Genomic DNA, 15,720 nt, shown 5'->3' with positions numbered 1-15,720 from the left:
AGTGGTCCGGCTAACTTCCTGGTAGCCAGAGTAACTTCCTTGTGGTCTGGCTAACTTTCTGGTAGACAGGGTAACTTCCTGATAGGCAGGGTAACTTCAAAGTGGTCCGGCTAACTTCCTGGTAGCCAGAGTAACTTCCTTGTGGTCTGGCTAACTTCCTGATAGGCAGGGTAACTTCCTAGTAGACAGGCTAACATCCTGATAGGCAGGGTAACTTCCTGATAGGCAGGGTAACTTCATAGTGGTCCGGCTAACTTCCTGGTAGCCAGAGTAACTTCCTTGTGGTCTGGCTAACTTTCTGGTAGACAGGGTAACTTCCTGATAGGCAGGGTAACTTCATAGTGGTCCGGCTAACTTCCTGGTAGCCAGAGTAACTTCCTTGTGGTCTGGCTAACTTTCTGGTAGCCAGAGTAACTTCCTTGTGGTCTGGCTAACTTTCTGGTAGGCAGGGTAACTTCCTAGTAGACAGGGTAACTTCCTAGTAGACAGGGTAACTTCCTGATAGGCAGGGTAACTTCCTGATAGGCAGGGTAACTTCCTGATAGGCAGGGTAACTTCATAGTGGTCCGGCTAACTTCCTGGTAGCCAGAGTAACTTCCTTGTGGTCTGGCTAACTTCCTGATAGGCAGGGTAACTTCCTAGTAGACAGGGTAACTTCCTGATAGGCAGGGTAACTTCATAGTGGTCCGGCTAACTTCCTGGTAGCCAGAGTAACTTCCTTGTGGTCTGGCTAACTTCCTGGTAGCCAGAGTAACTTCCTTGTGGTCTGGCTAACTTCCTGGTAGGCAGGGTAACTTCCTGATAGGCAGGGTAACTTCCTGATAGGCAGGGTAACTTCATAGTGGTCCGGCTAACTTCCTGGTAGCCAGAGTAACTTCCTTGTGGTCTGGCTAACTTCCTGATAGGCAGGGTAACTTCCTGATAGGCAGGGTAACTTCATAGTGGTCCGGCTAACTTCCTGGTAGCCAGAGTAACTTCCTTGTGGTCTGGCTAACTTCCTGATAGGCAGGGTAACTTCCTAGTAGACAGGGTAACATCCTGATAGGTAGGGTAACTTCCTGATAGGCAGGGTAACTTCATAGTGGTCCGGCTAACTTCCTGGTAGCCAGAGTAACTTCCTTGTGGTCTGGCTAACTTTCTGGTAGACAGGGTAACTTCCTGATAGGCAGGGTAACTTCATAGTGGTCCGGCTAACTTCCTGGTAGCCAGAGTAACTTCCTTGTGGTCTGGCTAACTTTCTGGTAGCCAGAGTAACTTCCTTGTGGTCTGGCTAACTTTCTGGTAGGCAGGGTAACTTCCTAGTAGACAGGGTAACTTCCTAGTAGACAGGGTAACTTCCTGATAGGCAGGGTAACTTCCGGATAGGCAGGGTAACTTCATAGTGGTCCGGCTAACTTCCTGGTAGCCAGAGTAACTTCCTTGTGGTCTGGCTAACTTCCTGATAGGCAGGGTAACTTCCTAGTAGACAGGGTAACTTCCTAATAGGCAGGGTAACTTCATAGTGGTCCGGCTAACTTCCTGGTAGCCAGAGTAACTTCCTTGTGGTCTGGCTAACTTTCTGGTAGCCAGAGTAACTTCCTTGTGGTCTGGCTAACTTTCTGGTAGGCAGGGTAACTTCCTAGTAGACAGGGTAACTTCCTAGTAGACAGGGTAACTTCCTGATAGGCAGGGTAACTTCATAGTGGTCCGGCTAACTTTCTGGTAGCCAGAGTAACTTCCTTGTGGTCTGGCTAACTTTCTGGTAGGCAGGGTAACTTCCTGATAGGCAGGGTAACTTCCTGATAGGCAGGGTAACTTCCTGATAGGCAGGGTAACTTCATAGTGGTCCGGCTAACTTCCTGGTAGCCAGAGTAACTTCCTTGTGGTCTGGCTAACTTCCTGATAGGCAGGGTAACTTCCTAGTAGACAGGGTAACTTCCTGATAGGCAGGGTAACTTCCTGATAGGCAGGGTAACTTCATAGTGGTCCGGCTAACTTCCTGGTAGCCAGAGTAACTTCCTTGTGGTCTGGCTAACTTCCTGATAGGCAGGGTAACTTCCTGATAGGCAGGGTAACTTCATAGTGGTCCGGCTAACTTCCTGGTAGCCAGAGTAACTTCCTTGTGGTCTGGCTAACTTCCTGATAGGCAGGGTAACTTCCTGATAGGCAGGGTAACTTCATAGTGGTCCGGCTAACTTCCTGGTAGCCAGAGTAACTTCCTTGTGGTCTGGCTAACTTTCTGGTAGGCAGGGTAACTTCCTAGTAGACAGGGTAACTTCCTGATAGGCAGGGTAACTTCCTGATAGGCAGGGTAACTTCATAGTGGTCCGGCTAACTTCCTGGTAGCCAGAGTAACTTCCTTGTGGTCTGGCTAACTTTCTGGTAGGCAGGGTAACTTCCTAGTAGACAGGGTAACTTCCTGATAGGCAGGGTAACTTCCTGATAGGCAGGGTAACTTCATAGTGGTCCGGCTAACTTCCTGGTAGCCAGAGTAACTTCCTTGTGGTCTGGCTAACTTTCTGGTAGGCAGGGTAACTTCCTGATAGGCAGGGTAACTTCCTTGTGGTCTGGCTACCTTCCTGGTAGGCGGGGTAACTTCCTTGTGGTGTAGCTAACTTCCTGGTGGCCAGGGTAAAATCCCTGTGGTCTCGCTAACTTCCTAGTAGCCAGGATATATTACTTGTAGTCTGGCTAACTTCTGTTTTGGTTTGTCAACTTGCAGCCTTTATCTCATGCGATTGTTTTGTGTATTTTTTGCATATGCACTTGTTTTTGACCCTCTTGCATTTATGTAATAGCAACATTAGCATTTAGGCTGTCAATCATCTCCGCGTTTGAAGCGCCGGCCACAACAACGGTCCGCCGATTCCGTGGCGTGTCGGGAGCTCGGCCCGTGATCCAGCGAAATGAATTCCTCCTATTGATTAATGCTGGATGATCGTGGCCAATCCACTCCGCGGCTGAAAAGGCTCATTGTGCGAGCACTTCACCGCCTCCCGGCGATGACCATGATGATGATGAGTGGGAGGATGAGGAGGAGCGGCGAGGGCGGGTGAAGGACACAAAGAGCCACAGTTGTCTCGCTGCCGATGACGAGGATGATGTGAGGATGATGAGGACAGAGACACGCCTCAGGAAAGGACATGAAAGGAAGGCAGAAGGATGGCGATGGCGAGAATAATGGAAGCGTAACGTCCAAATGTGGCGTTTAACATTTGGCAAAAACTACTCATTTCCAAGAAGGTGCGTGGAGAAGGTTAGGAATAAACGTTTGGATACCAATGTTGAAAATAAATCCTACTGAAGTAGCCTGCTAGCTAGCGTGCAGCCAGATGATCAAAACACTGTGGCGTGCGTTTTAAAAACAATATATATTTAAAGGCATTTAGTTTCCCGTTTTTGAGTAACAATGTATGCAGGGCTCGAATGTAACCACGGCGACCGCCCTCTTATTTGCCGTTGTGCCCTAAAAAAATGTTGCGGCAACAATGGGTGAGGGCGCACCCACGTCACTTCCGCCTACCAATCCCCTAGCAACCGGGAATGGGTTGAAAACCAAGCAGCTCACAGCGAACACAGCATGGACAGAACAAGCATTTAACGAGCGTCGTGGCTTGGAAGTCGGCGTTAAATCCTTCATTTACGCATTTTTACTTATTCGCATATCGTGTGAAAAAAACAAAAACTTTTTATTTGCGTCAGACTCGTCTCAGCGGACTTTGAAGCTTCTCAGGCTTAGCTTAGCTTGCTAGTTAGCTTAGCCTGCGCGCTACTAAGAAAGAGACGGGGAAGTTATCAACAACAAGATCAAGTGTTAGTGTGTAAAATATTGAGAGATTTGAGGGCTACATGTATTGAATGGCAACATGACAATTATAGGGTTTATTGGTTTTTAAAAACCCAACTGTTAAGTGCAAGTTTAAACGAAACCGGTTTTCGAAAATAGCTAGCTAGGCTATATAACAGGGGTCACCAACCTTTTTGAAAGCAAGAGCTACTTCTTGGGTAGTGATTAATGCAAAGGGCTACCAGTTTGATACACACTTCAATAAATTGCCAGAAATAGCCAAATTTGCTCAATTTACCTTTAACTCTCTGTTGTTATTAATAATTAATGATATTTACACTTAATTGAACGGTTTAAAAGAGGAGAAAACACGGAAAAAATGACAATTACATTTTGAAACATAGTTTATCTTCAATTTCGACTCTTTAAAATTCAAAATTCAACCGAAAAAAAGAAGAAAAAAACTAGCTAATTCGAATCTTTTTGAAAAAATTAAAAAAAATAATTTATGGAACATCATTAGTGATTTTTCCTGATTAAGATTAATTTTAGAATTTTCAGGACATGTTTTAAATAGGTTAAAATCCAATCTACACTTTGTTAGAATATATAACAAATTGGACCAAGCTAGACAAATCATTATTTCTTCTAGATTTTCCAGAACAAAAATTTTAAAAGAAATTCAAAAGAATTTGAAATAAGATTTAAATTTGATTCTACAGATTTTCTAGATTTGCCAGAATAATTTATTTGAATTTTAATCATAATAAGTTTGAAGAAATATTTCACAAATATTCTTCGTCGAAAAAACAGAAGCTAAAATGAAGAAATAAATTAAAATGTATTTATTATACTTTATAATAATAATAAAAAAAAATACTTGAACATTGATTTAAATTGTCAGGAAAGAAGAGGAAGGAATTTAAAAGGTAAAAAGGTATATGTGTTTAAAAATCCTAAAATCATTTTTAAGATTGTATTTTTTCTCTAAAATTGTCTTTCCGAAAGTTATAAGAAGCAAAGTAAAAAAAATTATGAATTTATTTAAACAAGTGAAGACCAAGTCTTTAAATATTTTCTTGGATTTTCAAATTCTATTTGAGTTTTGTCTCTCTTAGAATTAAAAATGTCGAGCAAAGCGACAGGGACGCTACAGTCATTTTCCCTCGCACCGCTGTTAGATGGAGACAGGTGTGGACAATATTGGAGACACTTGTCCCCACACTAAAAGTAAACAGCGAAGGAGAAAAACTATATGATTTGTTGCTTTCAGGCGAGGTGGCCGAGTGGTTAAGGCGATGGACTGCTAATCCATTGTGCTCTGCACGCGTGGGTTCGAATCCCATCCTCGTCGTCATGTTTTACCATGAATTGATTATGTGGACCCCGACTTAAACAAGTTGAAACACTTATCGGGGTGTTACCATTTAGTGGTCAATTGTACGGAATATGTACTGGACTGTGCAATCTACTAATAAAAGTTTCAATCAATCAATCAATTTAATTTGGACAATACAGCGTCCATCAGCTGCTGTGACTGAGGTGTTTGTTGTTGTCGGCCAAACTGTTGTACTGAACCACAAGGGGGCGTTAGAGAAGAACACATCTTTTTTATTAGACTTTACCTTCATTAGCCAAACTGTTTTGTGTTTTGTTTTGATATCAAAAAGTAAACGCCATGTTTTTTTTTTTTACAATACTTGTATTTTTTTCATGTCACAAAGGTATTACTTTAAAAACCATTTGACACATCATTTTGTTAATGTTTTATTGTGTATAGTTAATTCCTATACAACATATTTCTGCTCAAACTCTTAATGGACCTGTCCTGATACAGCAGGGGTCACCAACCTTTTTGAAAGCAAGAGCTACTTCTTGGGTAGTGATTAATGCGAAGGGCTACCAGTTTGATACACACTTCAATAAATTGCCAGAAATAGCCAATTTGCTCAATTTACCTTTAACTCTATGTTATTATTAATAATTAATGATATTTACACTTAATTGAACGGTTTAAAAGAGGAGAAAACATGAAAAAAAATGACAATTAAAATTTGAAACATAGTTTATCTTCAATTTCCACTCTTTAAATTCAACCGAAAAAACAGAAGAGAAAAACTAGCTAATTGGAATCTTTTTGAAAAAATTAAAAATAGAATTCACGGAACATCATTAGTAATTTTTCCCGATTAAGATTCATTTTAGAATTTTGATGACATGTTTTAAATAGGTTAAAATCCAATCTACACTTTGTTAGAATATATAACAAATTGGACCAAGCTATATTTCTAACAAAGACAAATCATTATTTCTTCTAGATTTTCCAGAACAAAAATTTTAAAAGAAATTCAAAAGACTTTGAAATAAGATTTAAATTTGATTCTACAGATTTTCTAGATTTGCCAGAATAATTTTTTTGAATTTTAATCATAATAAGTTTGAAGAAATATTTCACAAATATTCTTCGTCGAAAAAACAGAAGCTAAAATGAAGAATTAAATTAAAATGTATTTATTATTCTTTACAATAAAAAATTTTTTTTTACTTGAACATTGATTTACATTGTCAGGAAAGAAGAGGAAGGAATTTAAAAGGTAAAAAGGTATATGTGTTTAAAAATCCTAAAATCATTTTTAAGGTTGTATTTTTTCTCTAAAATTGTCTTTCTGAAAGTTATAAGAAGCAAAGTAAATAAAAATAATGAATTTATTTAAACAAGTGAAGACCAAGTCTTTAAAATATTTTCTTGGATTTTCAAAGTCTATTTGAGTTTTGTCTCTCTTAGAATTAAAAATGTCGGGCAAAGCTAGACCAGCTTGCTAGTAAATAAATACAATTAAAAAAATAGAGGCTGCTATTTGAGCTATTTTTAGAACAGGCCAGCGGGCTACTCATCTGGTCCTTACGGGCTACCTGGTGCCCGCGGGCACCGCGTTGGTGACCCCTGTGATGCAGCATCTACATGTACATAACTTAAAAATACAAAAAAAAGACTTCCCTCTATCAAAAGGTAAAAATAGAAATAAAGGCATCATGAAATGACAAAAAGCTGACAAGTTTATATTAATAATGAATTTTAAAAAACTGTATATGTATGCATGCTTGCTTTGGAGCTCCTGCCTGGAAAGAAAATAATGTTTGCCTTGGTGGCCTAAAATATGAGCCCTCCTTTAAGGCAACCCTGGACTCAAAACAAAAGTAGAGTCCATCCATCTGGTTATCCGAACATCATTTTCCACAAACCAGGAAGTAGCCTACTAGCTAACATGAAACACAAAAATACGTGTCTTTATCCATTTTCAAAGCATTCGGCTCGCAGGTAAACAAGACATACGCCTCAACTCGGGCTGGGCAATATGGCTGGACACTGTATGGCCAAATAAGTCTTTTATATTGCTCGATATGAATATTTTTTATGACAATAATAAGGACCAGAAGAAAAATATATTCGATGTAAACATTTTATTAGAAAAGTAATTTCCTCTGATTATAATCCCTCAGCTATCAAGGCAGAAAGGAAATGTCAACACAAGCGTGGAAAAGACTCAAGCAATGTCAACAAAGTAGTCAAATCACATTGAACACTTAACAATAATCTCTTGAAATGAAGGAATATGTAAGAAATGCTTCATAAAGTGTAAGAAAATAGTGCCAAGTGTGAAAATGTAAACATAGAGAAACCTGAGAAGAACTACTTTCTGCAGGTTTAGTGCCAGGAAATAACATCACTGTTATTCTTATTGAACTATGGAAAGGAATTTTTTTTTATACAGTAATTATTTAAACACTATTATTATATCGGTCTATATTGATCATTATTGATATTTTTACGACCTATAGAAAATAAGGAGCTCGACAAAAATATATTTGATTTTAGACGTAACGTCCTGTGATTATAGTCCCTCAGCTGTCAAGGCAGAAAGGAAATGTCAACACAAGCATGGAAAACAATGTCAACAAAAGTGTAAAACCCCACTGAATACTAAACAATAACATTTTAAAACGAAGGTGCAAAAATAAGGAGTATGTAAGAAATGACTATTAAAGTGTAAAGAAAACGGTGCAAAGTGTAACACATGTAAACAGAGAAACCTGAGAAGAACTATTTTCCGCAGGTTTAGTGACAGGAAGTTGCGGCTGTGTAACATTTAATTTGGTCTCTTATTCTTATTTAAGTATGGAAATTAATTTATGTTATGTACTTAAAATATTATTGGACCAAATTACTATTATTTTTAAGTAGAAGATTTGTTATATTTTGTTATTTATTCAGTCCGCACTTTAGTTCCTACCTGTTGTTTCTGTACACCAGAATGGTGACCGGACGAGGTGACTACGATCTGTTTATCGACAATTACTTCATTTGGACTTTTCTTCCATCCGCCAGACAACAAGATGGCGCAACCAGACGTGATGACCTGATTGGCTGTTAGCCGTTAGCATGTCCCTCCCACTGCTCAGGGATCACTTCCTGTGTTGCTAGAGAGCGAGTGTTCATGCAACCAACCTTGCTTTGTAACTTCCGCGTTCTTCCGACCAACAAATGTATGTGTATCCAACATTTTATTGAACGCGTTTTCATTGATATCCATTACGTCAGTGGTCCCCAACCACCGGGATTGGTACCGGGCCGCGCAAGAAAAAAAAAAAAAAAAAAAATTAAAATTAAAAAAATATATAAATATATATATATATTTTTTAAATTAAATCAACAAAAAAAAACACAATATATACATATTGTGTATGTGTATGTCAATATAGATCAATACAGTCTGCAGGTATACAGTCCGTAAGCACACATGATTGTATTTCTTTATGGAAAAAAAAATTTAATAAAATACAGCCCCCCCCCCATCAACCTCAAAAGGTAAATGGTCGTCTCTCGTCTGTCACAAACATACGGACAACAGTTTCTGCTCGCTAGCTAGCATACACGCACACAAATAGGCAAGTCAGCACTTTCCCGCCTGCCATTCCAGGCTGGAGCAAAATAGTTTGAGGGGAAACTTGAAGGCTTGTGAGTGAGGCGGAGGAAGGCGCGGCGACACGCCAGCAAAGCGGAGGTACCTCGGGGACCTTTCAGCTGCCGCGTTCCAAAATGCCACTTCAGCAAATGGCATCTGGTGCGGCGCACGCCTCGCTGCCTGGATGCCCCGGATTAGCCGGAGGGGTCAGACTGCTAGCGGAATTACAGCGGCTAAATACAATTAAGGCCTATCAACATTTGGACCTGAGGTCACGGTGCCCCTGCAGACATATTAGCCACTTGGCTTTAATAGAGCTTTTCTTTTTCTTGTCTGCTTCTAAAGCTTTCACCTCCCACTGGAACATCAGTAAACAACACATCAGTAAACAACAACCTCACATCACATTTACACTCAAGTATCGACTCTTATTTCTTTTTTCTTTTTGCATTTCCATTGTCATAGGCGCCAAAGTAACAACGTGGTACCCTTCTGTTTGTAAATCTGCTTGGTGGACCACTGATGATGTCACTATTTCACAAGCATGGAAAAGACTCCAACGGCGTCAACAAAGTAGTCAAATCACATTGAACACTTAACAATAATCTCTTAAAATGAAGGGATATGTAAGAAATGCTTCATCATAAAGTGTAAGAAAATAGTGCCAAGTAGGGATGATGTTTGATAAGGAATTATCGAGTTGGAGCCTATTATCGAATCCTCTTATCGAACCGATTCCTTATCGATTCTCTTATGGAGTCCAGATAGGTTGTTGTATATGGAAAAAAACACATAATATTTGGTTTAACAAAAGCTCACTTTTATTATATAATAAAAAAATAAAATCTAATAAATAAATAAATAAATATTGACTGTTACCCACCTAAAAAAATAAAATAAAATAAATAAATATTGACTGTTGTTACCCAAAGTATATTAAGTGGGATTTTTCAGAGAAACAAATATATACAGTAACACAAAAACAAGCTGTCTCTGTGATCACTATAGGTGTATAAATAATAATATAGTGTTAAATAAAATCAGTCCCTTGGGCACAAAACTGGAAATAATACAGCTCTCCAAAAAGTGCACTTCTGCTGCTATTGGAACATAACTGTTTGTTATGATGCTTTGACATTTTTGCACTTTATTTCTTTATTGAAAGAAAATTCTATGAAGAGAAAAGTTCTTTGCAAATGTGGCTACAATGCTAATAAATGAAAAGTTAAAGCTAAAAAAAGAAATACACTTTATTGAGTTAACATTATTTCTTCATGGGGGAAAAATGTTATGAGCGAGAGAATATAACAACTACACTACCCAGCATGCAACGGGAGTGACGAGCATGCGCGGTAGCCCCGAAAAGTGTTGCATGTTGCCACGCTGTGAAAGTAAACGTCAAGAACTCAGCCAACACGCCTCGTCTGCATTATTTATAATTAGACAGACAACACATCTACAGTGTGATTTTGTTTTGTTTACAAGGAAAGAAAAACAAAAGTTCAAAAAGGGAGATATGTTGTATATATATGTATGTGCTGCGGTTGTTTTAAGAACGTTGCGACAGCTGCCGTAAAGGAGGTGCGTTGCTAGCCTGGTTGCTATGTTTCCGGTTGGTCGTAAAAGTGTTGGTCATGTGTTTTACCCTGCTCAAATCTCTCAGTAAAGTTATTCGATGGATTATAGCTTTTGTTTTGAACTTTATTACACCTTGGAGCGCTTTTTCCCGTCCATTGTTTTCCTGCTTTCGCTATCTGCGCCTAATGACTGAGCTACGTGACGCCATTTATTGTGATGTCCCACGGAGCATTTCTGGTCGGGAAGGGATTCGAATAAAGAATCAACTCTTTTCCTTTACTATAGTGGTCTCGATAACGGGTACCGGTTCTCAAAAAGGGATTCGAGTCCGAGGACTTGGTTCTTTTCTTATCAAACAACCGGGAAAACCGGTTTCGAGTATCATCCCTAGTGCCAAGTGTGAAAATGTAAACAGAGAAACCTGAGAAGAACTATTTTCTGCAGGTTTAGTGCCAGGAAATAACATCATTATTTTGCCCTATTATTCTTATTGAACTATGGAAAGGAATTTGTGTTATGCAGTAATTATTTAAATATTATTATTATATTGGTCGATATTGATAATTATTGATATTTTTATGACCTATGGCAAATAATGATGATGTCACTATTGGCCCCTCACACTTTGACTGTTGGTTGGTATCATCACTTCAGTCATCAACAATTGCATCATCAGAGAAATGGACATTGAAAGAGTGTAGGACTGACTTGGTAGGATATGTACAGCAAGTAGTGGACATAGAGAGAGAGATCAGAAAGCATAAGAAAAAGTGTCTAGATTTGATTATTTACAATCCAGGGAGGGTGTTAGTTTAGGGTTGTAGCTGCCTGGAGGTGTTGTTTTAGTGCGCTTTTGAAGGAGGATAGAGATGCCCTTTCTTTTACACCTGTTGGGAGCGCATTCCATATTGATGTGGCATAGAAAGAGAATGAGTTAAGACCTTTGTTAGTTCGGAATCTGGGTTTAACGTGGTTAGTGGAGCTCCCCCTGGTGTTGTGGTTATGGCGGTCATGTACGTTAAGGAAGTAGTTTGACATGTACTTCGGTATCAGGGAGGTGTAGTGGATTTTATAGACCAGGCTCAGTGCAAGTTGTTTAACTCTGTCCTCCACCCTGAGCCAGCCCACTTTGGAGAAGTGGGTAGGAGTGAGGTGGGATCTGGGGTGGAGGTCTAGAAGTAACCTGACTAGCTTGTTCTGAGATGTTTGGAGTTTAGATTGGAGGGTTTTGGAGGTGCTAGGGTACCAGGAGGTGCATGCGTAATGGAAAAAGGGTTGAACGAGAGTTCCCACCAGAATCCTCATGGTGCTTTTGTTGACCAGAGAGGAGATTCTGTAGAGAAATCTCGTTCGTTGGTTAACCTTTTTGATTACCTTGGTTGCCATTTTATCCCAGGAACGTTTGTTTCTAACAGCTTTCTGCCTGGGAGACTTTGTAAGTGTAAGTCATTTAATTAGTGTGTTGTTTTAGACCAGGGGTCACCAACGCGGTGCCCGCGGGCACCAGGTAGCCCGTAAGGACCAGATGAGTAGCCCGCTGGCCTGTTCTAAAAATAGCTCAAATAGCAGCACTTACCAGTGAGCTGCCTCGATTTTTTTTAAATTTTATTTATTTACTAGCAAGCTGGTCTCGCTTTGCTCGACATTTTTAATTCTAAGAGAGACAAAACTCAAATAGAATTTGAAAATCCAAGAAAATATTTTAAAGACTTGGTCTTCACTTGTTTAAATCAATTTTTTTTTTTTTTTACTTTGCTTCTTATCACTTTCAGAAAGACAATTTTAGAGAAAAAATACAACCTTAAAAATGATTTTAGGATTTTTAAACACATATACCTTTTTACCTTTTAAATTCCTTCCTCTTCTTTCCTGACAATTTAAATCAATGTTCAAGTAAATTTATTTTTTATTGTAAAGAATAATAAATAGATTTTAATTTAATTCTTCATTTTAGCTTTTGTTTTTTCGACGAAGAATATTTGTGAAATATTTCTTCAAACTTATTATGATTAAAATTCAAAAAAAATTATTCTGGCAAATCTAGAAAATCTGTAGAATCAAATTTAAATGTTATTTCAAAGTCTTTTGAATTTCTTTGAAAATTTTTTGTTCTGGAAAATCTAGAAGAAATAATGATTTGTCTTTGTTAGAAATATAGCTTGGTCCAATTTTTTATATATTCTAACAAAGTGCAGATCGGATTTTAACCTATTTAAAACATGTCATCCAAATTCTAAAATTAATCTTAATCAGGAAAAATTACTAATGATGTTCCATAAATTATTTTTTTAATTTTTTCAAAAAGATTCGAATTAGCTAGTTTTTCTCTTCTTTTTTTCGGTTGAATTTTAAAGAGTCGAAATTGAAGATAAACTATGTTTCAAAATGTAATTGTCATTTTTTTGTGTTTTCTCCTCTTTTAAACCGTTCAATTAAGTGTAAATATCATTAATTATTAATAATAACATAGAGTTAAAGGTAAATTGAGCAAATTGGCTATTTCTGGCAATTTATTGAAGTGTGTATCAAACTGGTAGCCCTTCGCATTAATCACTACCCAAGAAGTAGCTCTTGCTTTCAAAAAGGTTGGTGACCCCTGTTTTAGACACTTCAGGTCCTTCTTTATGAGTCTTAGAGCCATCAAGTTCCAGCTGGCAAAGCATGTCAACTTTCATCCTTCACACGTTTCCATGATGTTTGAAACATAAAGATACTCATGCTTGACTTAATAAGTCAACACGCACATTTACGCTGCTGTCGTGTGACACCTCTACCGGCTTTATGTTGGCCTCGCACTTTGACCTGCAAGGGCAGTGAAGATAGGAGGAGCTAATGTGCAAGTCAGGGAATGGTTCACTGGTGTGGGAATAACAAGATCATTGACCATTCCAAACAACAACATTTGCGTTTTACACTTTCACCACCCACTAGAGTTGTACAGTATACCAGTACTAGGAGAGTATTGCGGTACTAATGCAGGGCTCAAATTTAACCGCCCTCGTTATTTGCTGTAAGACCTAAAACATGGACCAACATCCGCGTCCTTGACTTTTTACTTGTAATGGAGGAGGGATGTAACAAACAGTATAATAATAATTCCGGATAAAATTCCAGACGGTTAGTAATACCGTCTAATTGTTTAATTAGCAAGAAAACTGTCATTTATTAATGTATTTTAGGCAACAGGAAGTCAGGCACATGCGCACTAGCGTCGTTTGGCTCGATAATCATGGCGGAATAACTACACAGACTTTGCTGTGGACATTTCCCCTCGGAGTAAACGGAGCCAAGCGCTTGGTTTAACCTCATTTTCCCTCGCTTCCCGCCGTGTGTTTAAGAGACACTGCTGAGTTTAGATGGAGACAGGTGTGGACAATATTGTCCCCGCACTAAAAGTATACAGAAAACTATTTGATGTTTTGCTGCAGGTGATGTGTCGTAAGCGTTGTCACAACTTGTTTATAAAGTCTTTACTTTGTTTACTCCTCCTTTATTTAACTGGATCAGTGTTCAAATAACATCAATACTAGCGATAATGTTTTGTCATCTCATCCAACTGAATGCAGGTTGTGAAGATTGTGTATTCGATGTGAGAGGCATCACGCCTCTTCATTTTTGTTGGCCAAACTGTTGTACTGAACTAAGAAAAGAACAAAACTTGTTTTTAGACTTCATCTTCATTAGCCAAACTGCTTTGTGTTTTATTTTGAAAACAAAAAGTACACACAAGGTTTTTTTCACGTCACAAAGGTATTACTTTAAAATCATTCACGTGACACATTATTTTTTTGATGTGTTATTGTGTATAGTTCATTCCTATACGACATATTTCTGTACAAACTCTTAATGGATCTGTCCCTGATATCCACTGTAATGACACCAAGTACAAGAGCATATCTAGTCGATACTACTATGATTACATCGATATTTTTTATCATCACAAAATATATTTTCCTGTTTTAATATTCATTTTATGTTTATAAACTCAGTAAATACATCCCTGGACACATGAGGACTTTGAATATGACCAATGTATGATCCTGTAACTACTTGGTATCGGATCCATACCTAAATGTGTGGTATCATCCAAAACTAATGTCAAGTATCAAAGAAGAGAAGAATAAGTGATTATTACATTTGAACAGAAGTGTAGATAGAACATGTTAAAACAGAAAATAAGCAGATATTAACAGTAAATGAACAAGTAGATTAATAATCCATTTTTTACAGTTTGTCCCTCATAATGTGTACAAAATAATAGGTGTACAAATGACACAATATGTTACTGCATACGACTAATTAGGAGTCTTTGTTTGTTTACTTACTACTAAAAGACAAGTTGTCTAGTATGTGCAACATTTTATTTAAGGACTAAATGACAATAATAAACATATGTTTCATGTACTCTAACATTTGTTGTTCAAATAAAGACGAAAAATACATTTTTTGGGCTGCCCTTTAGTTAGAAAAGTATCAAAATACATTTTGGTATCAATATGTACTAGTTAGCTAATTTAGCTTGTTTGGGTGCTCCTGATGATCTCCCCGTCCTGCAACTCAGTGCCGTGTTTAGACAAGAGGAACAGAGAGAGACAAGAAGAACAGAGACAAGAAGAACAGAGAGAGACAAGAGACAAGAGACAAGAAGACAAGAGACAAGAAGAACAGAGAGAGAGAGGCTTCCTATTTTTTTTATATATATATATATATATATATATATATATATATATATATATATATATTTTTTTTAAACGCATAAGAGATATTTTGACGCAAAAATGAATGTTTAAAAAAGCGGATTTCCACGTTTCTGCAGCCTGTCAGGTTGAAGGGCGAGCAGGTTGCACCAAATGTGTTTGTGCTGACTAATGAAGGAATGTATGGCAACACATTTTAGGAGCAGTTTGAAAAATACATCTGATGTCCTGCAGCATTTTCTACGGATACTTCATGAGCTCGATGGACGTATCTCACACAATGCAGCTGGATGCATCCACCAGCCAGGACAGGCACTTACAGCGTGCATGCACAGGATGCATGACAGGCACTTACAGCATGTATGTACAACAACAACAACAACAACAACTAGAACTGCAGGCGGTGTTGGGGAGTGTGGAGGTGTGTGGAGACACAGACAAACATGGAGGAGGAGGAAGAGGAAGAGGAGGAAGAGGAAGAGGAGGAGGAGGAGGAAGAGGAAGAGGAAGAGGAGGAGGAGGAGGAGGAGGAGGAAGAGGAGGAGGAGGAGGAGGAGGAGGAGGAGGAGGAGGAGGAGGAGGAGGAAGAGGAGGAGGAGGAGGAGGAGGAGGAGGAGGAGGAGGAGGAGGAGGAAGAGGAGGAGGAGGAGGAGGAGGAAGAGGAGGAGGAGGAGGAGGAAGAGGAAGAGGCATCATCGCGTGCCCAAACTTTCAT

General features: G+C 38.7%; 1 protein-coding gene and 1 non-coding gene across 2 annotated transcripts in view; one reads left to right on the top strand and one right to left on the bottom strand.

Annotated features, from left to right (window-relative positions):
• The window catches only part of nr2f5 (nuclear receptor subfamily 2, group F, member 5), a 64,713-nt gene that overhangs the window by 19,952 nt on the left and 29,041 nt on the right, over window positions 1-15,720 (bottom strand). The gene's annotated exons all lie outside the window — the stretch shown is intronic.
• On the top strand, window positions 5,039-5,120 carry trnas-gcu (transfer RNA serine (anticodon GCU)). The gene has a single exon. It is a non-coding gene; the product is annotated as a tRNA-Ser (tRNA).

The sequence above is a fragment of the Entelurus aequoreus genome, linkage group LG11, assembly GCF_033978785.1.
Source record: "Entelurus aequoreus isolate RoL-2023_Sb linkage group LG11, RoL_Eaeq_v1.1, whole genome shotgun sequence".
Lineage (NCBI taxonomy): Eukaryota > Metazoa > Chordata > Actinopteri > Syngnathiformes > Syngnathidae > Entelurus > Entelurus aequoreus.
The sequence above is the reverse complement of the archived record's forward strand: the minus strand, read 5'-3'. Positions and strand labels throughout refer to the sequence as shown.